Consider the following 25,985-nt stretch of genomic DNA (forward strand, 5'->3'; position numbering starts at 1 on the left):
GCTGTTGGAAGGCTGAACAAAGGAAAGGATGGGAAGGATCCTGAGGGCTGACCACAGCTTGCTCGTGGCTACGCACTGCGGGGGCCCTTGGAAACCTGCACCAGTGGAGACATTGCCAGGATTCTTGGCAGATGGGTGAGGAAGCAAGGAGTGGGGAGACAAAGGCCCTTCTGTCAGCCACTTGGGGCCCTCCCTCTGGGAGGTGAGTTGGGAAGAAGTGAGAGCTCCACAGAGGGAGATGACCCCTGCCTGGAAGTGGGATGGGCACCATGTTGCCTGCCAGGATCTGGTCATGAGCCAATGGGTGGAAAATTACCTTGGATTGTTTCCTGAGGGGACAGGAAGGCTAGGGCCAGTCCGTGGAAGGGAGAGGTTTCTCTACACCCTAGGAATGTGATCACTGATTTATTTTAAAACAGAATAAAAGCAGAAAACAACTTTCAGTTGCTCGTGGCTTGGGGCTGCTCATGGCTGCCCAGCCAGGTCCAGAACATGACTCCTCAGGAGCTCAGGCTCCGGCCTCTGAGATGGAGACAGCTCTGGAAAGAGTGCCAGCTGGCCTTCACTCCCCGGTTCTCTGTGGAGCCTGCCTCCTCCAGCCTGACCGGCTTCTTTTCTGGGAGTCCACGGCATCCAGATCTACCCTTTGGAGTGGGCAAGGGGGCTTGGGGCACAAGTCTGTCTCCCTCATACCATAGATAGTTTCACACATCTACAGAATCCATTCCCGATCCCTGACCCCCACAATGGCCCCATGAATGATTGCTCTCTCCCTCTGATAAATCTGGAAACTGAGGACCAGAAGCTGGAACAGTGGGGACAGTTGGGATAAAAACCAAGATTTTCTTCCTGAGACACATCATACCACAGACATGGTTTGGGCTCTCTGGGGACTAAGTCTAAGTGGCTCTGAAGCATTTTCTTGACAGAGTAAAACACAGCATAGCCACTGCAAAGGGAGGACTGAAGACTTGTTTGCTCATTATAAAAGACAAGGGCTTGAGAGCCCCAAACAGTATTAAGAGTAAGTAGGAAATGATATATAACATTGATTGGTTATAATATTGTAACATGTATACAATAATGAATTATAGTAGTAAGAGACTAGAAACAGGTTAAATGCTCAACCCTGGGAGGCTGGATTTGTAAATGATGGTCAATCCCAAAATGGAATACTACGCAGGCATCAAAAAGGATGGGTACTTTTCCTACATACAGATGTGACATGATCTCCAAGGTGTATTGTTAGTTAAGACAAATTGCAAAGTTGTGGGTGTAGTATTCTACCTTTCATGCAAAACGGGAGAGAAATTAGAATATACATTCGTATTTGCCTAAAGAAACCCTGGAAAGGGACACGGAAAACAAATAAAAGCTGATAGGTGCAGAGGGGACTGGGTAGCTGGTGGCAGGGTGGGAGCACGGATTTGCATTCTAACTTTTTAATAATTTTAGATGGTTTTGAACATCGCCAATTAGATGGGCGTTGTGTTGCCTCATCAAAAATTTAAGTTACAAAACCAAGTGAGAATCGTGCACAAATGCCCATGAGGCTAATAATAAGAGTTATTGTGAAGTTTTATTTAAACTGTAATGCCCGTGACTTTTACCACCATCATCCCCTTGACCATCTCATGAACACGTTTGGGGTTTTAAAGCTAGCTTTACCTGACTCCAGCTTCCGAGTGTCACAAGAAGAGGGTTCCTTCTGGCCCACTTTGAACCTAGCCCAGAGGGTCCTATTTGGGTTTTATGTAGGGCCCACCCTTCCCTCTAACGTCCACGTCATCTTGGTGGCCCCCTGTGGCTGTGGGTGGTCGAGGCAGGAGACTTGGTGTCTCGTTCCAAGAGAACCCTTGAACTCTTAAACCCTTGGTGAAATGTTTATAGGAAAAAAATGTATCCTTGTGGGCTCTCCCTGATGCTAATATCCGATGGACAGAGAGACTGTCGAGAGAAGATAATGACCGAAAACCCGTATACTCAGTTGAGAAAACAACCTGATAGGGCTTTTAGCCAGTCTTTTCTCTGCCAGGACCTCCCCAAACACCGCTCCCAGCCCACCGCCAAACAGCCTGTGTGTTCAATGATACTTGCTGTTTCCTGTTAAAAGTAACCAAAGACAGGGACAAGCTCCCATTGCATATTCTGATCAGCACGTGGTCACCAGTTGCCAAGTGGCTCCAGCTTTCCATCCCCGAGCAGAGGCCCCTCACATTTCTACGGGGCTCACACCTTGCTCCTAGCTATCTCTCTGGTCTTTGGGCATTTTGGAAATAGCCCAAGGCTGCCCTTACTATGCTCTTACCCATGTACCTAAGTACAAGAAAACACCCGCAGGCCCTCTACTCTCCAAGCTGCCTTGGACCACTCCCCAGAAGGATGGCCGTTTGTGGGGCTTCTCCTCCGTCCACTCTGGGGTGGGTCCGTAGGGCCTTCCTAGACCTTCTCAGGAATCAGGCAGAAAGGTGGCTTTCAGCCTCTTCCCCTTCTGACTCTGAATCTCTATATTTACTTAGTCTTTCTTCCCTGCTCTCACCTTTTAACCGCTTCTGTTACCCTCTCTGTCGATTCTGTCTTCCCCATTCCTGCCTCTTGCTGTCCTCCTCCTCCCCTCCTCCCTGTTCCTCTGTGTCCTCTTCCCTCTGGGTTTACTTGGCCGCCCCGCCCTCCTCTCATTTCCTTCTGGGTCCACTGCTGTGTCATCCCCTGCTCCCTCCCCCACACCACCGAGATGGCCCGCCCCACCAAACCCCTGCCCTGCTGGGCCTGCAGTGGAGAGGACTCTTCTCGCACACCGCACCCCCCCCCCCCCCGCCCCAGAACAGAAGGGCAGGGCCAGCTCCATGGGTGGGCCACTAGGGCAGCCACACGGGGCTCAGAAGGGCCTGAGCTTGGTTTAACGCCCCGAAGTTGCGGTCTTGAGATTCTTAGTCCTTTCGGCATAAGGGGCCTGCGAGCTCACTTTGCACAGGGCCCCCGTAAGGTACTCGCACGCAGCCTGTTCTGCTGAGGGGCGTGGACTTCCTGGGAGGGTGTGGTTTCTGGGCACGCTGCGGATCCTCGTCCGCCCGCTAGTAACCACATCTGGACGTGCCTCCAGCTTCTAAGGCGCTCCCACCAAGCGGTTGTCCTACAACAACAGAAGGTAGTTGCCAGATTCGTTCCCATTTTACAGATGACGCAAGCCAGGGCTTGCCCCAGAGCCCACAGCTTGAGAGCCTGGACTGATGAGAGCTGCCTCTCAAATCCACGCTTTCAGGCTGAGACTACAGGGCCCCGGCAGGCCCCCTTCTGTCTCTGAGCCAAGCCTCGGTCTCTACATCGATGAAATGGAGGTGGTGGGAGTAGCCGTCCCCATGCAGAGTCAACGGGTACCTAAATCCTGGAATATTCCGGATACAGGTCCCTGGCATGTACGTTTTTACAACCTCTCCGAACCTCTGTTTTCTCATCTGCAAAGTGGGGATCATGGGAATGTGATGACCCACATAAGAGCCCAGCACAGGTGGACGGGCAAGGTCAGCACTCTGAAGCTTCTGGCCCCCCTCCCTCTGGGGCAGAGGTAGGGGTGATTTGTGAATAGGAAAACCGTATTGTCCAAACTGGGGCGCTTTAAGAGTAAAAGAAGCACTCTTAATAAGCCTGTTGACATAAGAGGCACAAGCCAGGATGTAGGGTCACTACGTAGGTGTTCTGAGTGTCTTTGTCAGCATCCTGGGCATGGTAACAGGCAAGCAAGCATCGGGCAGTGAGCAGAATCACACCCCAGGCCTGCCTCCAGCTGGTAGGGAGCATGGCTGAGGTCTAGCATCTGCCACAGAGAGGAGTGTCCCACTTGCTTTAATAACATCAAGACATCCGTTCAGGGAGAAACAGAATCAGGGAGGATGCCTTGAAGGCCACACAGTTCAGGCCCACTCCCAAATATTCTAGAAATGTCTTCAGATGAAGCCAGCAATGCGTAAACCTGAATGTCTAGACACCCCTTCCTGGCACAGCTGGGAAAAGGGGCTCCTATCGAACCGCACTTTGGGCCAGGGCCGCCAGCTCAGAGGGAGGGCGCCGGATTCAAGCCACAAGCATTTGGATGCCTGTCCTAAAACCTGCAGAACCTCGAGGCTGTGTCCACGGCCAGGGTGTCGATGAGGACGGTGATCACCACATCACACCTTGTCCTCTCTGCAGGCACCACCTCCGGAGAAGCCCTTCAGCCCCCTGGCCCAGGAAGGCTTGCCAGTTCCCGGAGTGGGTTTGTTTTCAGCCAGGGGCACGTGACCGCAGGGACCGGTTTTCCTTTCCGAGACGAGTCTGGGAGTCCGCGGTGTGGCCCACCCAAGCAAAGCATGTAGGACATTACTTACCGTCTGCATTTTTCCCCTCAGCCCTGGCTCTGCTTTCTGTCTCCACCCACGTTCCCTTCCTCCTTACACTCTCACTTTTAATTTATGTTCCCCGGTATACGGGAGTCTTGAGATTTTTTTTTCCCCCTCCCTTCTGGACCAAGTCAAAATATAAGCAAACAAATAGGCAAACCTGCGAGCAAAAACATCCTGTAGCACTCCTCCTGCTGCCTGGAGAGAGAGCCGTCCCAGCTGGTGGAGGCCAGAAGGCAAGGGGTTAAGAATGAATGCAGAGGAAGTGCTGGCCCACGTTAAAAGTGAGGAAGTGGCCCTCGTTGGGGGGTGGGGGGGAAGGAGGTGGCCAGCTTATCCTGTGTGACTCTGGGGGGCTGAACTAGGCTTGAGGTGAATATGGCAGGTTGCTCAGAGTTCAATTTAGTCAAAAAAGGAAGAGCTTTCTAATGACTCGATGGGTTTTTCTAGAAGTTCTGCGGGGGGGGGGGGGGGGGGAGAAAGAGGAGTGACCTGCTCTGGAACATGGCAGAACCCAGGGCGAGTTTATTTCTGATTCTTTTAATTCCTGAGTGTGGACCTGAGGGCCCAGGGGATGCCTGAAGGAAGGTCCCAGGGGCAGGCTCCCCCCATTTCTAGGCAATGCTAAGACTCAAAAAGGCAAAGTGACCGGCCGGCCGAAGGGCTCCCCTTCACGACGGTGCCTGCGTGCTGGTTCCTTATGCCCATCTCGTCGCCCGGTGAGGTGAGCTCTGCCAGACATGAGTTTTGGCGCACCCGGCTCTCTGCGGCGTTCCCACACCTAGCCCAGCGCCCGGCACACCGCAGAGATTGTCGCATTAATCGAATGAAGAGAACAGCTTCTAGTGGCCCAGCTAGAATTCCAACTCCGTATTATCTGCCTCCAGAAATAGCTCTCTGTAGACATAACAGCCAAGGGGCATGAGTGTTGGAGCCAGGATCTTTACCTACGGAGGCTGACCGACCCATCCTGATTTGCCTGGAACCTTCTGGAAGTCCCGCCTCACAGGGCACCCCCAAACTGGTCTCCTCTACACCCTGCACTGGGGATCCCACATAGTTTTTACATCGACCGACCTTGCAGATGAGGAGATGGCTCCATGGCCCAAGGTTGCACGGCAGGCGGGGGGCCAGGCTGGCGTGGGCATCTGGCTTCGCTGCCGCCCAGTGAGGCTTCAGCCGTAACCTGCGGGAGGCAGAGCCCTCCATCCTAAAGCCTCTCCAGCCACGGCTCTGGAGATCATGGAATTTCCTCTGGGCTTCAACCAGCTGTTTTTTCCGTTGAGGGTGGAGGGGCAGTTTTCCCAGCAAGACCCTTCCTTAGGGCAAGGCTTGAGCTTTGCCTTGGGAAAGGTGACGGCGCAGTGACGGGGTCGAGGGGGAGGGCAGCCTGTTCCTCCTCCCCCCACGCCTGGGAACAGGGTGGGATCTCATACTCCACCGTGCTGGTTACTGGCAGCAGCGCCTGGCCCTTTTGTCAGCCGCCTGGGCTGAAGCCAGGGAATTCCAGGGGGCCAGAACCTGCCTAGATGCCCCAGGGCCCCTGTGCCCGGGGCTGGCAGCCTGGGCAGGGTGCGGCTGGCCGGCTCAGGGCTCCCGGATCTCTCAGGGCTCTACCAGGCTGGACGGGCCTCTCCAGCCCCTGCCTGCCCAGGAGCCTGGTGAGTAGCGACTATTGTCCAGAGGTGGGTGAGTCCGGTCACCAGGGGCTGTTGGAGGTGGGGTTGTGGACGTGTGAGATGCTGTGACCCTGCCAGCCCCGGGCCCGGGTGGGGGTCAGCAGGCATAAGAACGCAGGGCTCTGTGCCCAGAGGGGTCTCCAGCAGGCAAGTCACAAAATGTCAGGGACAGTCACAGGGATCGAAGATGTGACCCTCATGTCAGGGCACATCCCCACGTTCAAATCCCATCTCTGCCCCTTCCTCGCTGTGGATCTTGGGCGAGTGGTCTTGCTTCTTTGTGCCTCGGTTTTCCACATCTGCAAGACGGGCTTGAGAAAGCCCACCGTGACGGGTTGTTCTAAGTGGAGGTACTGGGTACACAGTTGGCACCTGAGACATGGGAGTTAATGTCATCACGCCTACCTCTCAGTTTCTGTTACTCTTGGCCCAGGGCTGGGCCCAGAGACGGGAGAGGGCTTCTGAGTCCCCATGGAGATGCTTGCTAGTGAGGAAAGTCTGACGGACAGGAAGGGCTCGTCACAACCCTGCAGTGGAAGGGCCGTCTGCCTCTCCAGATGCTTGGACATGCTGTGACAGGACAGAGGGACACTTTGACCAGCCTCATGGATTACCACTGGGGTCCATTAGAACAGACCTGAGTTCCAGGCTCAGCTGGGGATCCTGATCCGGTTTCTTCCAGAGTCCTGGTTTGAACACCTGTTAATCCCACCCTCCTCTGGGGGCCTTGTCTGGAGACCGGGAGATAAGGAAGGCCAGGCCCAGCCAGACGCCTGGCCTGCCTTCCCAGCATGAGTGTTCTCTTTCTTCTTGTTATCACTGCTGGTGGGCGGATTCCTACGGAGTGCCCAGGGGGGCTGGGAGGAGCAGAGGGAACAAGACAGGGCCAGAGGGATCCGCCTGGGTAAAGGCCCCAGAGGTCTCAAACACCATGCCTGGAGGCACTGGGCTCCTGGTGCACAAGGGAGCAGGCGGGTTTGGAAAGATTTGGGCTCTATGATTCCCCCAGCCCCTACCCCCGGTAGCGCTCCTTGACCCTGGGCCCTGCAGCCCTGTCGTGGATCAGCCCACATTACCCAGGCTGGCCAGGGGAACAGATGCCGGTGCTCACATTCGGGGGCTCTCTCTTCTTCTCTTTGTGGCTTTTCTCCACCTCCTCTCCTGTCCTGTGCTGCCTTTCCGCCCTCAGCATCCCCTCCCTGGAGCTTCATAAGGTCGGTATCATCAGGGCTGTTGGGCGGAGCTCCCACCTCTCCCTGGGTCCCACCTCCTGCCTTCCCTCCTGCTGTCCCCTTGTCTGCCCTGCCCTCGAGGATTTCCCGCTCAGCTGGAAGTGCTCCCTCCCTCTTCCCTTCTCCTGCCCTGCCCCATAGAGATGTCTGCCACGGCCCCTGTAAGGTCCAAACTGCCCCATTCTAATCCCACTTCCGCAGCTTCCTGGCTGGGCAGCCTCGGGCAAGTCACTTAACCTCCCAGCTTCTCCGTCTTCATCTGTAAATGGGGCTAATGATAGTTCTAACCTCCCGGATGAGCTCTAACATGTAAATGCCACACACAGGAGAAGGTTTCAAATGTATTTCACGCATTTTTTATGGCGCGCCTACTGTGTGTCACACACGACTGAAGGGGTTGGGGTACAGCAGCGGCCAGAATGGGCCACAGCCTCTGCCCTCAGTGGATGTCAGCTCTGATTTAGGCATCTCGTTGCATGACTGCTTTTCCCTCCTCCCCGCAAGGGTGGGGACGGTGCCTAATTCATCTGCGCGTCAGACACCCAGCTCAGGGCCGGTCTTGCTTGTGAAGGGAAGGGAAGCTCTCCGATTTGGGGATTCCCTTGGCATTCCTGATTTCCCTGGAGCATTTGTAGCACCTGAAGGAGCCCCTTCCTTCAGCAGTGGACATGGTAGGGTCAGGCAAGCAAGTCTGTGAGGCCCTTAGTCTCTCTCTCTCTCTCAAGCTGCTGCCCTCTTGGATGGCCTGGGCACTGTTGCAGTGAGGTCCCTGCTCAACTTTGGGATATCAGAGCTGGAACAGCTGTGTGTGAGACAGGGTTCCCTCGGTTGCAGGGGACAGAGTCCCATCTCAAACTGGCTAAAGCAGAAAAGGAAATTCATTGGTTGGGGGAACTCACCTGTCCAGCAAGGGTTTCAGGCATGGTTGGTCTTTCTCCATCTTTGAGGTCTGCTTCCTTCCATGTTGGTCTCTTCTCTGTTAGAATCTGCCCGAGTGGTGGCAAGAGTCTCAGGGAAGGCTCTCATTGGCCCACTTCAGGCCCCTGTGCCCAATTCCTGAAGCAGTCATTGGTGGCCAGGGGATGGGGTATTCTCATTGGGCAGGCTCGGAGCAGGGGGCGGGGTCATTTCCTTCCAAGCCCCGCAGCCTGATGGGGGGGGGCAGCTTTCCATAAAGAAGAGATGTTCAGGCCACTCCTGAGAGGGACTCATGAATGCCCCCTCCACCGTCCCCCAGGGCAAGTGGCACTCCAGAAGGTGTCTCCGGACTCCAGGGGCTCCTCGTCGAAAGCTTGGGGGTTGCTGAAGCCTACCAGGAAGGGGTGCTTCTGGAGAGAAGGCCAGCATTCCTGCTGTTAGGGGAGTGATTTACATTAGGATCCCTTTCTGGGATCATACACCAGGAAGGAGGAAGGGAACAGACGTTGCTGGGCCCCTACTCTGTGCCACACCCCGGGCTAAGCCCTGCGTGCTTGGTGACGCCAGAAGCAAGCATGGGTTTTGGAAGGAAACTCCAGAGAGGTAAGCAAGGAGGAATAGAGTGGATGCCCACATCCCAATCCTGGTTCTGCCCCTTCTTAACTGTGTGGCCTCAGGCAGGTTGCTTGACCTCTCTGTGCCTCAGCTTCTTCATCTGAATATGGGAGCAGTAATGCCGCCTGTGCTGTTACAGTCTAGATTCTATGAGCGGACGTGCGCTGGTGTTTCAAACCAGTGTCTGGTGCGTTGTAAACGTCCAGTGAATGTTAGTCATTGTTTTAGTCTGTCTTAGTGCCTATAACAAAAACACAAACTGGGTGGCGTATAAACACAGAAACGGATTTCTCACAGCTGGGGGGCTGGGAAGTCCAAGGTCAGGGTGCTGGCAGATGTGGCTGGTGACGGCCTGGTTCGTAGATGGCTGTCTTCTCGTCGTGTCCACAGACGGTGGAGCTGGGGATTTCTCTGTGGGGTCTCTTATGAGAGCACTCATCCCATTCATGGGCCCCCACCCTCAAGACCTAATCACTTCCCAAAGGCCCCACTTTCTTACACCCTCACGTTAGGGATGAGGCTCCAACATATGAATTTGCGGGGGCGGGGGGCATGGGCACAGACATTCAGTTCATGCCACTCATTGTCATTACTACTTTTACTGCAGTTAGTTGGGGGAAGGGGCTAGAAAGTAGAACCCGTTTGGTGGAATTCAAGGCATAGCAGCAGGTTTGACCAGGCATCAGTTTTGGGAGGTGGAGGATGCCTTTCTAGAATCCAAAAATCAGACCCCGAGGGCTGCTGCTTCAGCTGCGTCCATGCTCATCTCCTGGGGGTCTTCAGACTTACCTGCCTCACACACCTGTCCTACGATGTGCATATTTTCTAAGTTGCTGGTGCTGGCTGCCCCTTGGCATTGCCCCCCGCCCCTCACCCCGCATGCTGAAAGGCCCCAGGTCAGTGAGACCCAGAGATGAGGAATCAGCATTGTCATGGCGACCAGATTTCATCTGTGGCTTCAAGGGCTCTGGGAGCAGAAGACAAGTCTCAGTCCCTGGGACTGGCTGGTGTGGACCCCTCTCCATGACCTGGTTTCTCCCATGAGGCCTCATCTGGGTATCTCTGGTCCCCACTTGTCTGCTTATCTAAGACTTTTCTTAGAGCATTGGCAGTTGCCATGGAAACAGCCATGTTGAAGCAAAACTGCCCACGTGGGCTGAGGAAAAATTCCTCAAGAAAATGGGGCCATTGCCAGATTCCCCAGCTCTCTGAGGGGGGCCCAATTCCTGGAGCCTCCAAAGACTGCTACTTCTGAGTGGACCTGGAACCAGCAGAAGGATCCTCACCAAACTCACAGGGCCCCTTGCTTGTCTCCTGCCTCCAGTCTCCCCTCCTCCAGCACAGCCCCCATATCAGCCGTATGAGTTAGAACTGGGGTCATTTCAGAAAGATGGACGCCCCGCTCCTCAAAAACCATCCATGGCTCCCTACTGCCCCCAGGGGAAAGTCATGCCTTGCAGGGGTCTTCTTCTTACAGCCCTGTCTCCTGCCACTCTCCATCCACTCCTACACTCTCACCACACTTGGTCAAGCCTCTGTGCCTTTGCACACAGTTCTCTCTGCACGGATGCCTCCTCCCTCCATGACTGCACTTAGTGAAGACTTTGGACCCTCCAAGACTCAGCCCGAATGTCACCTCCACCAAGAAGCTTCCCCTGATTTCCCCGACCAGCTTCAATTTGCTTTGTACAAAGCCAGGGTCACAAACTCGGCTGCCAACGGCCAGGAAGGTACACAATGAGTAACGTAGGGACTGTGTCATCACTTCTGCAAAGAGATCTGCACTCTCCCATTACAGCTAAAAGTGAGAATGACTTGGCCCATCTTTCTCACCAGATCGCTCTTATTTCTACACTGGCAGGACCCAGGCCAAGCTCTGTGGTGAACTGCCACTGACTCGTGGCTGCAGAATCAAGGGGGTATTAGGGAGGGGTGGAGACGGCAGAGAACCCCATCCTGTTCATAATGCAGGCCAGTATGGCCAGTTCGCAGGAAATCTGGACTTTAGGTGCCCTGAGGAGCGTCGACCATGCCCCTGCCCCCATCTCCCCTACATGAGGGCAAAGACGGGGCCATCTCACCCCATGGCTTCTAGCGGGCAGGGCGGCATTAGAAGGTGTTCGCTAGCAGCCTTTTGAATAGATGTTTGAATGCACAGGTCTGTGCTGTTTCCTGGACCTGTCAAACACGCTCCTGCCACAGGGCCCTTGCACTTGCTGTTCGTACTGCCTTCAATCAGATAGTCACATAGTTCCCTCTTCCTATATTCAAGTTTCTGCCTTCTCTGAGCACTCAACCTAAAATAATACCCTCTCCCCATCTCTATGCCCCGTTCCTCTTTATATTTTATCTGTAGCACATCCCACCACCTGCCACTGTAATCATTTTATTTTTCTGGCATTTACGTAGTGCTTCCATTGAACTGGGCATGTGGCTGTCTAAAACATCAGCAGCGTAAACTCATTTAATCCTTAGAACAGCACTGAGGTAGGAGCTATTATCATTGCTATTTTTCGGGTGAGGAAGCCGAAGCACAGAGAGGTATGGTGACTTGCCCGAGGTCCCACAGCTGGTGAGTGGCAGAGCAGGGACTCAAACCCAGGCCGTCTGGTTCCAGGGGTGATGGCCTTCTTCATCATGCCTTTGTTTATCAGGTTGTTCCCATCCCCCCAGCCTGCTGGAGAATGCCAGCCCCCTCAGTTCCCAGATCCTGGCCTGGGGCCTAATAGATGTTTAATAAATATTTCTTGGAAGGATAGAGCAAGGGAAACAGGAGGATCAGAGAACTGGAGGGAAGAATCCCTGGCCTTCAGAGCTTTCCATTAGCGCAATGTCAAGGCCATCTTGCCGGAAGTTTCTCAGCCTCCCGGAGGGTTTGAGTCAGCCTGTCTGGGAGAGTCCCCGGCCCAGCCTCTCTCACCCTCCCTCGCCCTCCCTCACCCTCCAATAGAGCCTCTGTTTTCTGACCTCTCCCAGGCAAAGGTGCCAGACCGCACTCCTGGAACCCCAGGTCCATGCTGAGCACACTTCCTCCTGGGACAGGGCCATGGAGGAGAACGTTCCAGGCTGGAGGCAGGAAGTCTCCGAAACAAGGTGGCCTGGAGCGAAGGGGGCCTGGGCGGCCAGGGAGGGGCCGGGCAGGACTGCCCTTGGCCAGATGTGCTGGGAGCCTCAGTGCGGCTCAGGGGACAAGCAGACAGGACGTGAGGAGAAGGCTGGAAAGGGGCCCGGGTTCCGATGCTGCAGCCGGCCAGTGCCTCCAATGTAGCCAGCACTCCCTGACGTCTGATCCTGTTCTGAGGGGTTCCAGAGAAGGCCGGCGCCCTGCCAACTTCTCCGGGGACCCTCGGATGGCAGCTCTGCCGAGGGAGCAATGGGAGTGCACTTCCCAGGTTCCATCTTGCCTGTAATATCCGTCAGTCCTCATGATTGTGGCGGACACTCTGCCTAGGGCTTTGCCAGCCTCGTTTCACTGAGCGCTCCAAGCCCCTGGAGGCGGGTGCTGAGGAATGAGGAGCCTGAGACTCAGAGAGGTGACGTCACCCGTACCGGGTCGCACAGCCTGCAAGGCTGGAGCTGGGATTCAATCTGAGCTCTAAGTGCTACGGAACTGGGTTCTAGGAGAAACCAGAAGAGAAGCCAGATTCTACCCTTTGCTCACTTGCGAGGGTAACGTGGGGAAAGATCATGAAGCTTGTTTGAATTTCAATGTTCCCATCTGTCAAATGGGAATAAGGGGGAATCGGCCTCGTGTGAGACTGTGAGGGGCTGGCTTTGTTGCTAGGTGCATCCCGTCGGGTCCTTCTCCTTGATCTTCACAGCCCACCCGGGCGAGCTCCACGTCCCAGACGCAGGAACGGAGGGTCAGAGATGTGGGGAGTGTGTCCGAGCCCGCATAGCTGGGGCCGCCTCCTGGTGACGCCGTGCAGCTCTGTGTGGACGGGGGCGGGACAGCAGCCTGGGTTCAGCTGAGGGATTTCACCAGTGGGAAACTGCTTTGCAGAAGCTCCTGCAGAGGATGTGGGGATGCGGGAAGGGAGAGTGGGCCGAGCTGAGGGCGGGGATGGCAGTGGCCAGGGCAGCGTCTGGTCTGGGAGGAGGAGGCTCAGAGGAACCACTGGCTGTGGCCTGGCTCCCACCCCTCCTCTGCCCCCAGACACATTCCAGGCTTGTCTCGAGTTCCGCTGGTTTCTGGAAGTGCAGCTCTTTGCTTTGGTTCAGGATCTGCTAGCTGGATTTAGCCCAGCTTGCTCCTCACCAGGGTACAGGGATGCTGCTGGTTCTCCCAGATAAGTCACCATCAGATTTTTCTCGACAAACGTTTGCTGAGCACCTACTATGCAGGGGGCACTGTGTCCGCCCACATCATTGCTTCATGACACGCTCAGGAGAACTCTAGGAGGGAGGTTGTAATATCAGCCCCATTTTACAGACGGGAACACTGAGCCTTGGAAAAGGGAGAATTGGTTCCTGGTTGCTTAACTAGGAAGGGCCTTTGAACCCGGTGGCTTAGCCGCTGGGTAGCTTGGAGTGAGGGAACAAGCCTGAGACCACCTCGTCGCAGTCAAGAAGGACCCCAGACTTGCTCACGGCGTGGGGAGGGGGAGGCTTCTCGATCAACCTTGAACCCCTGGGCCAGAAGTCTAAGAACTGCCAGGGGTCCCAAGAGATCACTTTATCCAGACTCCCTGATTTTCTGAAAGAAAGGTTTTTTTGCTTTGTTTTGTTTTTTTTTTAAATTTATTTATTTATTTGAGAGAGAGACAGAATGTGGTGGGGAGGGGCAGAGGGAGAGAGAGAGTCTTAAGCAGACTCCATGCTGAGCACAGAGCCCGACGCGGGGCTCTATCCCACAACCCCGAGATCATGACCTGAACCGAAACGAAGTCAGATGCTTAACCGACTGCAGCACCCAGGCGCCCCTGAAAGGAAGGTTTTAGTATTGCTGTTTCATAGGCAACTCAACCACGGCTCCTCAGAGAGGTAAAGCAATTTGCTCAGGGTCACACAGCATGGAGCTGAGCCACACTGTCTTTTTATTGGCACAATGCTGGCAACAGACACATGACCCATTCAACTATGGCATTTTTTAAAGCTGGGAGGGAGCCTTTGACACCATCAGCTCCATCCGCCTTGTTTTACAGATGGGGAAACCAAGGCCCCCAAACTGTCAGATTTATCTAAGGACATGTGCCAAGTAGAGCCTGTGAAAGTATAAAGACCTCTGCCTCTTTGTAGTCCCGTGACCTTGGGTAACACTCAACCTTGCTGGGCCTCTGCTTCTTCAGCTCTAAAGTGGCCGTAATAATGCCTGCCGTCCCATGGGGTTTGTGTGAGGGAATGTACGTAAAGTGCTTCTCAGCATCCCGGTGCACATAGTAGGTGCTCAATAAAATACCGTTACTTTGATGATTATTATTAATACTATGTAACCCCGCCATTCTGGGCTCCAGAGCTCCTTACCGGCATGGTCCGCTGGGTCTCCGGTACCCAGCCTGGGGCTCTGGTGTGAGTTTCAGGAGCTACAAAGGAGGGAGGGACCGGAGTCTGGGGGTTGAAAACAAGGGGCTCAGCTTGCCTGCTCTTCTCTCCCAGAGCAGGTTGGGGCCCTGCTGATGGAGAAAGTTCCTTTGGCTGCCAGCTCCCAGGGGTCTCAAGGTGGCAGGGGAGCAGCCACGCTTGGGGGTAGTATCAGATGCGGCCTGGCCCTCAGGGCTGAAGGTGGGCTGTGCTGGCCTGGACCTGGGGCAGGGGGGCGAGGGGGCAGGGGCTGGGACGATGACTTCTAGGGGAGCACTCCGGAGCCCCTGGGAGTCTAGGCTCCAAGCCCATTTGGTGAGCAGGACCCTGAGCCTATGTCGCGGGCCGGCGCCTGGCCTGGGGAGACGGCCACCACCGTTGGCAGCCCTCACAGACCACATCCTGAGCAGCTCATGTCCGTGCCCCTGGTGCCTGCTGCCTTCCGGATAAGTTGTGGACGCAGCTCAGGGATTGCTTGCGTGAGCCGACTCCAGGCTGACTTCAGGGGATTAGGCGGGTCGGGTGCTGGGCCTCGTAGTCTCGGGGGGACGGAAGCAGGGGGGATTTTGTTTACAGGCCACCTCCAGGGGCTGGGGCAGTGTTTATGGGAAGAGGCACAAGCCGTCTGCCTGGGGGCTTTCGACACAAGCTGAGTGGTTAGGAGGACGCATGGTGTTTGTGAACGGACCCACTAGTGGGGCCAGAGTGGCTTCTGAGCCTGAAGGAGAGACGTCCACCCAAACACTCTCGCTAGGGGCCTTATGTGGCTGGGCACAGCTGCTGGGTCTGCAATGCAACAGTGGGGCCGGGTTTGCAAGGAAGTGTCTGTGCTCTCCCTGGGCCCCGGAACCTGATGCTAAGTCAGGCTCTCATCTGGGGCCAGGGTCCAGGCTAGGCTCAGTCCCAGGGTAGGCAGGGGCCTTGGGGACTTTGGTAAGGAGCTGGTACTGCTTTTAAGGAGGGCTTTTAAGCAGAGAGTGTTGCAATGTGGTCTGAGTTTTGAAGAGATCTCTCCGGCTACCAAGTGGAAAATGAAATTACAGTCGACACAAGAGGCTGGTTAGGCATTGGCCACACTTCATCATTCGGCCAGGACAGCGTCTGGTGGGCAGAAGTCATGGGCAGCTTTGGGAGCTGTTTGGGAACAAAACGGGTAGGATCTGACAGACGTGGGAGGCAGGCAGGGAAGGTCTGGTTAGGTTTGTAGCAGGAAATGGATGACCAGCTCAAACAGGGAAACTGAGGACAGCCTGGGCAGGGAGGTCTCAGGACAGGGTGAGGGGGACAGTGTAAGGGACATGCAGCGAGCTGAGGTGCAGCCCTCCCACGGGACCTCGCTGCCCCCGGCCGGGGGCCAGAGGAGGGATCTGTCCTTCCATCCAGGTTGTGTAGCTGTGGCTGACTCAGGAGACACTGCAGGGAGGGAGTCCGACCTCCCTCTCTTCCTGCCTTCTTCCCCCAGCTGGGTCTCTCATTGATCAAACTCAATTAGAGGTCAGAGGGCAAAGAGCCTTGTGATGTCAAGGGGGACCCTGGGACACAGAGCAGGGGACAGACAGAGCATGCTGGGGAGGAAGGAGTGGCATTCCAATGGGGGGGGGGTACCGGGCAGCAGAGTGGATATTTTAGGGGTCTCTTGCTTCTGTGCCCCCATCACTGTCGGAGGTTTCCTGGGGCCTCTGGTCTTTGAGCAAGGGGGTAGTCCAGGTCCAGGGCTGTAAGCTCCACACTTTGGCCTGCTCCTACAGGGTCCTGAGCTCAAACACGCCCCCATCCAAAGCAAAAGAAAATGGGACAGGCTGTCAGGCAGCCAGCACTTTCTAGCTTCACTGCAGTGACTCAGCGTGAGCTCCTAAGTGTGGGCGTGGGACCAGGGAGGAAATTCTCTCCCGACACAGAGCTAATTCTGTCCCGGGGCTGGCGGCCAGCCTGCGGCGGGAGTATCTGCGGTGCAGTGTGGTTTCGAGGTTCCCGAGTTCAGGGATTGCAGCCCCTAAGGTGTCTCTCAGAGCAATCTGTCGGGACTGGGAGGCCCTTCTCTCTGCCCCGAAGGGTGGGGAACTGGTAGGTGGGGGCAGCCAGGGAACTCTGCAGCAGACAGATGTGAGAACCTACAGAGGCTGTCGGGTCCAGGGGGAGGCGAGGATGCTGAGTGGGGCCTTTTGCGAAGGAGGACTGATACATGGAAGGCCTCATTACACTTCAGCTGCGGGCCGAGGCTGTGATCTTGGGCAAGTAGAAATAGCAAAGATTTGGGGTTCAGAGCATCCTTGGTTCAAATCCTAGGCCGAGGCTTAAAGGTCACGGGAGCCCAGCTTGGCCACTTCACCTCTCCGAGTGAGCCTGTATTTGCAGATCTCTGCAGGGGAGCTCCAGAGGGGTGTGACAGGCCAGGCAGAGTTCTAGGCTCTGGGGACCCACGACACACAGGACAGACTGAGCCCCTCTTCTTCTCTGTGGCTTAGGGAGGGTCATTTGCTTGGTCTGGATCCCAGTTTCTCCAGCCACAAAATGGGATGCCCTTTGAGGGAGAGGCATCCCCCTTCCCGAGGTTGGAGGGAGCTGGAGGAGTGACATCTGGGGCTGCCCCTCTGGACTGTCAGGGGGGCCACAGGGGAGGTGGCAAAGGAGGACGGCAGCCAGGCCAGACACGAAGGGAAGCATTTCCAGTTTCCCTAATGGGCTCCCACACCCACGGGCCCTGATAAGCCCCTGCACTGGGCCTGTGGCCAGGAGGTTAGTGGCAGGCCGGCCGTGGCTGAAGAGGCAGAGGGTTGGGGGAGCGAAGGGCTGCTGGCGGCGTGGGCCGGGTCGGCACAGAGGTGAGTGAGGGCAGGCGAGGGGTGGCTGAGCCTGTCAGAGGGGAGGATGGGGGGGGGTGGCAGCAAGGAGACAGAAGACAGGGAGACTACACGGAGGGGGAGAGACCAGGAGAGAGAGACACAGAGACACACACATGGAGAGGAGAGAGACCAGGAGAGAGAGACACAGACACACACACAGAGGGGAGAGAGACCAGGAGAGAGAGACACAGAGACACACACACAGATACGGAGAAAGAGAGAGAGGCTGAAAGATGAGCAAGCCAGGAGAGACCCCGACAGACAGACACAGACAGAAAGGGAGCTGAGTCCTTTGCAGGCTTAGGGCGCCCGTTTAGCAGAGGGGCACAAGCAAAGACCCAGAGGGGAAGCGGAAGCCACACGGCTGCTACCCAGCTGCTCTCAGCCGTGCTGGCCCCTGCACCCGTGGGGACACAGGCCAGCGGGCAGCAGCTGGAGGAGGTGGGGCCTTGGACTCAGACCGACCAGATCCAAATCCCTGCACTGCCGCTCCCCAGATGTGTGACTTAGGCAAGCCACCCCACCCCACCCCTCTGGCCTCAGCCGTCCCCTCCAGAAAGCAGGCTTGGTGACAGCCACCCTTGCGGTGTTAGGGGGCAATGAGGGTGGGGAAAGGCCCAGGTGGTGCATCCAGCCTCCAAGCGCGCGCCGGGGGGCAGCAGGCTCCACACATGCTTGCAGGATGGATGCATAATGCACCCCCATCTCCAAAAGACTTGTCCCGCAGCACCTGGGATCATGACACATTCCCGTGTGGGCCATTCACTAGAGCCAGGGGGGCCCCGCAGAAAAACCGCAGGGAACCTGGAACCTCGTCTTGCCCCGTCTGTAAAATGCACACCACGAACCCTGCCAGACTGACCTCGTGGGGGCTCTAGGGAGGTCCCACTGGGGCAAAGACCAGAGAATTCCAGAATGTTCTGGGGAAGCGAGGTGGTGGACAAGGAAAGAGAGCGGGTTCGGCATTTCGGCAGGCTGAGTTTGAAGCCCAACGTGACGCCTGCCTGCCTAGAGCTTCCTCCTCCACCCACAATGCCTCATGTGACCTACCTTGCTTACCTGAGCTGTCTGTGTGACCTTGGGCACGTCACTCACCCTCTCTGGGCCTCGGTTTCCTCTTCGTAATAGTGCCTAGAACAGTGCCTAGAATGTAGTGAGAGCTGTACACGTGTTCGTTTAATAAAAATGAAGCCAATAACATCCGCCTGAGGGTTTTGCTCTCTGTGGCAGGAGGAACCAGATGTGAACTTGAGCCCCCATCCATCCTGGGCAGGGGCTGGGCTCGCCAAGGAGGTACAAAGCCTTGGGTGCCACGGAGCCAGCTTAAACTGGGCCAGGGCTTCCAGTAGCTCATCGAAGTTCATTCCCAGTCTGAGAGTAGGCTTCGGGTGGGGCACCAAAGGGCCCTGGGCAGGGCCAAGGCTGCTTGCTTGGCCCTCTGCGGCCGGCTGTGGCTTCTCTGGGGATTCAGGGATGCAGGCGTGGGTTGGGCACTGCCCGAGCATGAACGCCAGCCAAGGATTTGGGGTGTCTGTTTGTTTGCTCTGGGTTTTTCTGGGCCTCAGGAGACGAGAGAGGGCTGACACAATGACACCCCTGCATCCATCCTCATTTACATCGCCGGCCTCCAGAAGCCTCCACAATTGTTTCTTCACAATGCTATTTCCTCTTAGCCTCGTTTCTGTCCTCCCTGCCACCGCTGCTCCCATGGGGCCGTCGTAATCCGTTCAGTGTGTATCTCGTTATTTGATGGTGTTCTTGCAAAATGTTTGTTACTGTTTTGTGTGCATTGCTGCTTTTGCTTGTGTTTTCAATGCACTTAAGTGCTATTATGGTTGGATGGTTTTAAGATACTCCGACCGCCACTGCTGCGTATACACTGGATAATCTGTTCCTTCTACCAGCTGCATAGCATTCACTGGTCCCCTCTCCCACGGTGGACATTCAGGGGCCTCCAGCTTCTAGCCATCAGTGGAAGCTTCTGTGTGCTACCCCCCTCAGCCCCCTAGAACCTTGACTGTTTTCTTGCACACAGTCTCCCTGTGGTCTCTTGCCCCTGACAGCCAGCACCTTCACTCTTTGTCGGAGGATTGACCTCAGGGGCTGGGAGTGCCTGGGAATGCACATGGGCAGGGCGGAGGGATACAAATACTTAGCCTCCTGGACCTCGACCTCCATTGTTCCCTGAGTACAAGCAAGAGCCAAGGGCACCTTCTGCACCCTTGCCCAGCCTCCTCCCCTTCCTGATCCTATTTCCCCACTCCCTTGCCGATTTTTCCTGGAACATTTCCTTGATAAATCACTTTCACAGGGATCCTCGTTTGAGGTTTACTTCTTGAGAGCCGAAGCTAAGGCAGGCCCGCCGCAAGCACAGCCCCTGAGCATCCTGGTGCTTAGTGTCTCCCAGGGCTGGAAGGTGCGCAGGGGTTCACGGGGTATCTGCGGTGTGGCATGAGAGCCTGCACCCCCACCCTGCCAGCCTGAGGATAGCCATGCCAGCTTTGTATTCGTGCCACAGTCCAGTAGGCACAACGTGGTATCTGGCTGTGGCTCTCTGCCAGCTTTGTATTCGTGCCACAGTCCAGTAGGCACAACATGGTATCTGGCTGTGGCTCTCGTTTGCATGTCTTTGTCTTTGAGCATGAATTCGTCATATGCCGGTGTTTGGAGGTTTCCCTCCGGTAAATTACCTGTTCATATCTTTTGACTATAGTTCTGTTGGGATTACTCTCTTTGGATTTGAAGGAAGGGGTTTCTTGTATGTTGTAGATGGCAATCCCTTGATGGGTTTGGAGATTATAAATATCTTGGAGGCAGGAAGCCCTGGAGACGGGTCTGTGTGCGTGTGTGACCCAGCGTAAGGAGGGGGCTTGGGCCCCAGCATGGGTGAGGCCACGGGGCAGAGAGCTGGGGATAAACCCCCCCCCACGCTTAGAGTGAGCCGTCTGGAGGAATCACAGATAGCAATGCTAGGTTATAACAATAATGACAACGCGTGGGTGTTACAGATTGAATTGTATCCACGCCCGCCCGCCAAATTCATATGTTGACGTCCTAACCTCCAGTACCTCAGAATGTGACTGTGTTTGGAGGGCCTCTAAAGAGGTGGTTAGGGTAAAATGAGGTCATTAGGGTGGGCCCTAATCCCTCCCGACGGGGCTCCTTGTAAGAGGAGATTAGGACGCAGACCCACACAGAGCAAAGACCACATAGGACGCTGGGAGGAGGCGGCTGTGTATGAGCCGGGGAGGGGGACCCTCGGAGAAGCCAGTCCTGCCAAGACCTTGATCCTGGACTAGAGCCCCCAGAGCTGTAAGGAGATCAGCGTCTGTTGTTTCAACTGTCCAGCCTGTGGTCCTTCATTATAGCAGCCCGAGCTGATCACTACGGTAGGCAGGATGCGCCATGTTTCCAAAGCCTTGGGGGAGAAGGACACCTCCCCCCTCGCAGGACTATTGCCCGTGACAACATTTCTAATGGGCTTGGCACATGCCATGCAGAGGTGTCCAGTAAATGATGACACCAGTAATTAATGCCCAACATGCCTCTTAAATGCTTGCTCTATGCCAGGCACTGAGCTGGGGACTGGTGAAGAATGAGCGTCTGTCATCTGGCAGGCCTTTCAGAGGTGCTGGGGGGCAGCGGGTAGGATCCAGTCAGCATCGCAGGGAGATGCCTGAGAGCTGGCCAGAGTGGATATGAAGGGACCAGTGGGGTCAGAAGCAGGTACCGCTAGAAAACTCTAGAGGATGCTGATTCTGGCTGCCCTACCCCCACCCCACGAACACCAGCGACAGTGACAAAGATGACAGTGGCCTTAGGCTGTATAGCCTGTACCGTGCTTCACAGACTTTTCTTTGCCTCCCTGGGCTCTGTGTCCCCATCTGTAAATGGGTATACTCATGTCCAGGCCCTAGGGGGCCGTCGTAAGGGGTGGGTGAGGTGCATGAAGCGTGTGGCCTGCGGTCTGGCGCACGGGAGGGGCTCTGTTAGTTATCAGTGGTGAGCTTTCGTGCCCCAGGGAGCGCCCCCAAGCACACCCCACCTACTCAAGCCTCGCAGCAGCCTGGGGGTTGGTCCTCAGATCTGCCCCGCTGCACTGGGATCGCAGCAGAGCCCCCGGGAGGGCTCGGCCCCCGTCCAGGCTGCTGTAGCAGAATACTGGAGACCATGGGGCTGAAGTGGCCAACCTCCATTCTCACAGTTCTGGAGGCTGGGAGGTCCAAGACCGTACCCGAACAAGTTGCTTCTCCTCTCTGGCCTCCGTTTCAGGACCTACAGAATGGGGATGATAAGCACACTTGCGCTGCCCACTTTTCAGGGCTCCTGGGGGCGTGAGCTGAGGCCATAAAGAAAAAGACAGCCATCCTTTCCTTCATACACTTCCCGTAGGTCTCCAGGAGGAGATGCCAGGGAGGAGGGGGCGTGGAGGCAGGGCACTGTCTCGGGGGCCTGGGGTGTCTGTCCCGGGAGCCTCAGAGCAGCCCAGCTCAAGGCCCTGTTCCAAATGGGTGTACGTTCAGCATCACAGGCTGAATCTGGGAGCGAGCCAGGGCAGCTTGTTTGCTCCCTGGGCTCTCTGGGGAGCTGAGGGTGGAAAGGGGACAGACAGGCTCACCTGTCTGCCTGGGCTGTGATGAGAGATGGGCCCCGGACCTCCACCAGATGTCCTGAGAACTGGGGAAGATGGATTCCTTGAGGGCCTAGGAAAAGGGGAGCAATGAGTAGGTGCCAGAGAGGTAGGTGCCAGGTGAAGCTGGGCACCCTATGGCATGAGGAGGGGTGGGAACAGACATGGAAAGAGGTACTCCACCTTCTGGAAAGCAAAGTGGCTAAAAGCAGGGCTCCCCTTCTGATCATCCTGGGTGTGAACCGGCCACTAGCTGACTGGGTGACAACAGCCTCGCTTCCTTGCCTTTACATGGGGGGTGACAGCAGCACCACTCCCGGGGCTTCCTGGGGATGCGTGAGGTAATGTAATCAAAGTATCTATATAGTGTTTGGGCTATTGTGTGCACCGAATCAATTATTATTTATCACCAGGAACTAAAACCAATAGAAAGTATGACTAGATGTGGACATTAGAAGCAACCAGAAGCAATGCGGAAGGCTGAGGAGCAGCAGGGTTAATGCAGTTGCTGCCTTTGACCTGCAAATGTGACTCTGAGCTTCCTTGTGGCCACATCAAAAAGGGAAATGTGATCAGTTGTAGAACTTGAGTTATTAAGAATGAGGAAACAGCCCGGTTCCTCAGGGGAAGCAGTGTTGTTCTTTACTCTGAATTCTCCTGGGCATTTCTCACTGAGCAGGGGGCTTCCTAAAGGGCACCCGAGAGAGGGAGTAGGTGGGCTGTGGGTCACAGACTGGGATACACGTGGCATCGCAGGTGTGATTTTCACGTGGAGCCACTTCTAGGTGCCTCGAAGGAAAGGCGAAGGGAAACCTGGCAAGGTGGCTCAGGAAAGGCAGCTTGGTAGGAGGGTCCAGACTGTGACAAAGGTCTGAGCTCTCTAGATTCAAAGCTAAGGCTTAAAGAGCTCCAAGGGGTGAGTAGCGGGACTGGGGACCACTAATCCCTCAGGGAAGCAGGGGGAGCCCAAGACACTGCTCACTTGGGGTCCTTGGAGGTCTGACTTCCCAGCCTTGTGGCCTCAGGCAAGTTGCTTCACCTCTCTGAACCTGTGTTTTGCACCTGCAAATAAGAGTTACCCTTCAGGGCTGTGGGGAGCATTGCATGGAGCGTGGCGGAGCAGTGTTGGGCATATACTGAGCACTCAAATGTTGGCTGTGTGTACACACGTGACAGATCTGTAGTTACACATTCTTCAGGAGTTTTCTGATTATTTAAGGAACACAAATAGCTAGAACTTTATAGCTCTTTATAATTTACAGTTGGCCAAGGGTTCATTGTCGCTTCACCTGACCTTCCCAACAACAGAAGGGAGGCATTCTTACCCCTATTTGAGAGACAAAGAGATTAGAGCTTAGAGAAGCAAAATCCTTGCCTGTGTTGCCCTTGATCCGCCCTGGAACCCAGAAGTGGGGAGATGAGCGGGCAGAACACGCTGGTCCTGCAGCCTTCTCAGCCCCTCCTCCCTTCCCAGGCAAAGTTCATTTTAGGAGGGCCTTAAGGGTAGAATCCTGGGCCACAGCCATGACTGGAACAGCATAGTGCTTGCCCTGTTCCAAGAACTGTACTTGTGACATTCAAGCCTCACAGCCGTCCCATGAGTTAGAAACCGTGAGGATCACACCCGGTTTACAGATAAGACAGCTGAGGTGCGGAGAAGCCCGCGGACTTGCCCGTGGTCACAGGAGGTTCTTGCAGACCCGGGATTTGGGAGCTCACAGCCTGGCTGGGCCCCGGAGTCTGTGTCCTCGACCCCTCCGCTGTGCTCCCTGGGCCGGCGCAGAAACGGGCTCAGGGCCAGAGGCATGTGTGTCGGGACAGGCGGAGAGCTGGCGTGTGACCAAACCCTCTCCCGGGACGGCCGAGGGGCTCAGGGGGAGGGCGCAAGCCCGCTGGGGACACTGACTCACTGGATTCCTAGTCGGCTGAGGGGTGGACGGACAGTCATGCCCCGAGGATGTCAGCGCCACCCTGGGCCACCTCAGCCTGCCTACCCCCACCCCTGCTCACAGATGAGAACACGTGGCCTCTGACCCCGAGCTGCTCCGGCCAGCCGGAGGGCCAGACTTGACGTTATCTGTGTCCAGGGCATCTCTGCAGACGCTGTGCGTTTAACGCTGGATCCCCACTCCTCTTCACCCTCCTCTTGGGGCTCAGACGTGGCCCCTCCCAGCCAATGAGGGAGGCATGCTGGGGGCGGGGGGACGGCCTGGCATGCCCCCTCAGCCTCTGAGCTCATAGCTGTCCTCTAAAACTCCACGCAGATCCTGCCTGCCCCGAGAAGTGTAGGACTGATGCCCAGGCTGGGGGACGCCCCCCTCTCCAGGCTTCTCCGGGCTTCCTGGCCTTGCTCTGGCCCCAGCGCACGTCTGTCCTGTGCCTTGTGACTGGCTGGGAGCTCCTGAGGGAAGGGACCCTAGGGAAGCCATTTCCTTGTCCCTGGGGCCTGCACAGCACAGCATAGGGAATGAGGACCTGGTCATTTTGTCCTCAAGGGTACTCTTGGTGACTGTCATCAGCCCGCAATTTCAGGAGCGGCATGTAGTGACAGTGAGAGCCCTCATTCCGCAGAGCCGGTCATGAACACCAGTCACGTTTCCCTCAGTTATGGGAGTGGGGCGCACTGTTCCCATCTTCTCTCTGCATTCCAGGGCCACAAGAAGCCCCGGGGGACCCCTCACTGGGCACCTCTGGAAAGTCCTCGCAGCCTGCAGAGTAGGATGATACCCAAGTGGGGTGACACTTGAATTCTGAGTCTCTTGAGCCCACAGTGCTCCAGGGGATCGTCCAAGTGGCTTTTATTTAATAAAAGCGAAAGATGACTTTTCTGCCATAAAATACAACCTCAAACCCATTAAGGACCAGCAACGCATTTCCACGGTGGAAGGTTGGCGTTATTTATAGTGAGGCATCGATTGGCAGTCTTGTGAGCTGAACATGTGGTTTGGAGCCAAGGGATCAGGACGGGAAGAGCTTGGGTGGTGGAAGGTGCACGGGCTTCAGGCTGTCAGAGCTCCGAGTTCAAATCCCAGCTGGGAATTCAGCGGTCCACCCCCGCCCCCCGGGCCCTAATGGAATCACTAATATTTTTTGAGGGTTATTGTGCGCCAGCATCGAACCGATGGGCCATATTCCCGTGCCTGCGATTTTTACATCCATTCTGTGAAGGAGTGAGTATCCCCATTTTACTGATGAGGAAACAAAGGTTCAGAGAGGAGCCATGTATCCAAAGCACAGAGCTGGCAGGTGGTCGAGGCTAGGTTTGAACCATGCCTGCGGGCCCACCTCCAAGACCTCCCAAGCCTGCCAACTCCCCAGAATCTCAGTGTTTCTTCCTTAGATTGGGAAAGTCCCCAACAAGGCTGTTCTGGGAACTGGCCCAAGTGCCACTTAAGTTGCCTGGCACACGGTAGGTGCTCAGTGAATGTACTTGTGTCCGTCTCCTCCCCAGACTATTGCGACAGCCGGTCTGTGTGTGCTCCGCGGCCCCCACGTGGCCCAGGGACGCCCAGGGAGAAGGACGCTTCCCTCTCTGGGCCTCGGTTCCCCAGATCCAAAACAGGAGTCACCACACCGGCCTGAAAGAGGCCCTGGGAAGACAAAATGAGGGAATCCTAGTCCTTGGCACGTCGTGGGTGTTCAGGGCCATTCCTCTTCTGTCTTCCGGGTAACTGGAATGGTGTTTTCTGGGGCTGTCCTGGCAGCAGACGTGCTTCGAACCATTCATGCACTCTACCCCGTGCCTTCCCCTGCACCCGCCCCTGACTCAGGCCCTCCTCTGTGGATGTGCTTGTGGGCGGCGGGGGTGGGGGTTGGGATGAAGGGACCGGCAGTTCATCTGGGTTCGAGGGGCTCCGCCAGTCCCCAGCCTCCACCCTTGGGCATCACTTAGCCTCTCTGAGCCTCTGCTTCCTCCTCTGTAAACTGGGAGTGATGACGACAGATCCTGTCTCTGGCTCAGAGTCCACCCAGCCCTTTGACTCTAGACCTGGATCCAACCGCTTCCTCTCCATCCTCTCCTGCAGGCGTTTCTAGCTGTGCCCAGGGACTGGCTGGCCAAGGACCCCCATCGGAGAGCCTCAGACACCCTAACAGTGAACGGTGAGGGGCTTTTGTGCTCTGAACAAATGTCTCCAAAGGGCGCCGGTGGGGGACCCATGATGAGGTGGGAG

The 25,985-nt window shown here is 56.0% G+C and overlaps 1 protein-coding gene across 5 annotated transcripts in view; it reads left to right on the forward strand.

Annotated features, from left to right (window-relative positions):
- CMKLR1 (chemerin chemokine-like receptor 1) overlaps positions 1–25,985 on the forward strand; it is a 52,488-nt gene that overhangs the window by 16,920 nt on the left and 9,583 nt on the right. For 4 of the 5 annotated variants that reach the window (XM_045791517.2, XM_045791516.2, XM_087857269.1 and 1 more), the window contains one exon: positions 25,839–25,914. The gene's annotated coding sequence lies outside the window, so the exon portion shown is untranslated. Of the gene's footprint in view, positions 1–6,009; positions 6,038–25,838; positions 25,915–25,985 lie in introns of those variants that run through there. The other variant, XM_045791519.2, reaches the window with a different exon arrangement.

Source organism: Ursus americanus, chromosome 30 (assembly GCF_024610735.1).
Source record: "Ursus americanus isolate L20-20 chromosome 30, mUrsAme1.1.p, whole genome shotgun sequence".
NCBI lineage: Eukaryota > Metazoa > Chordata > Mammalia > Carnivora > Ursidae > Ursus > Ursus americanus.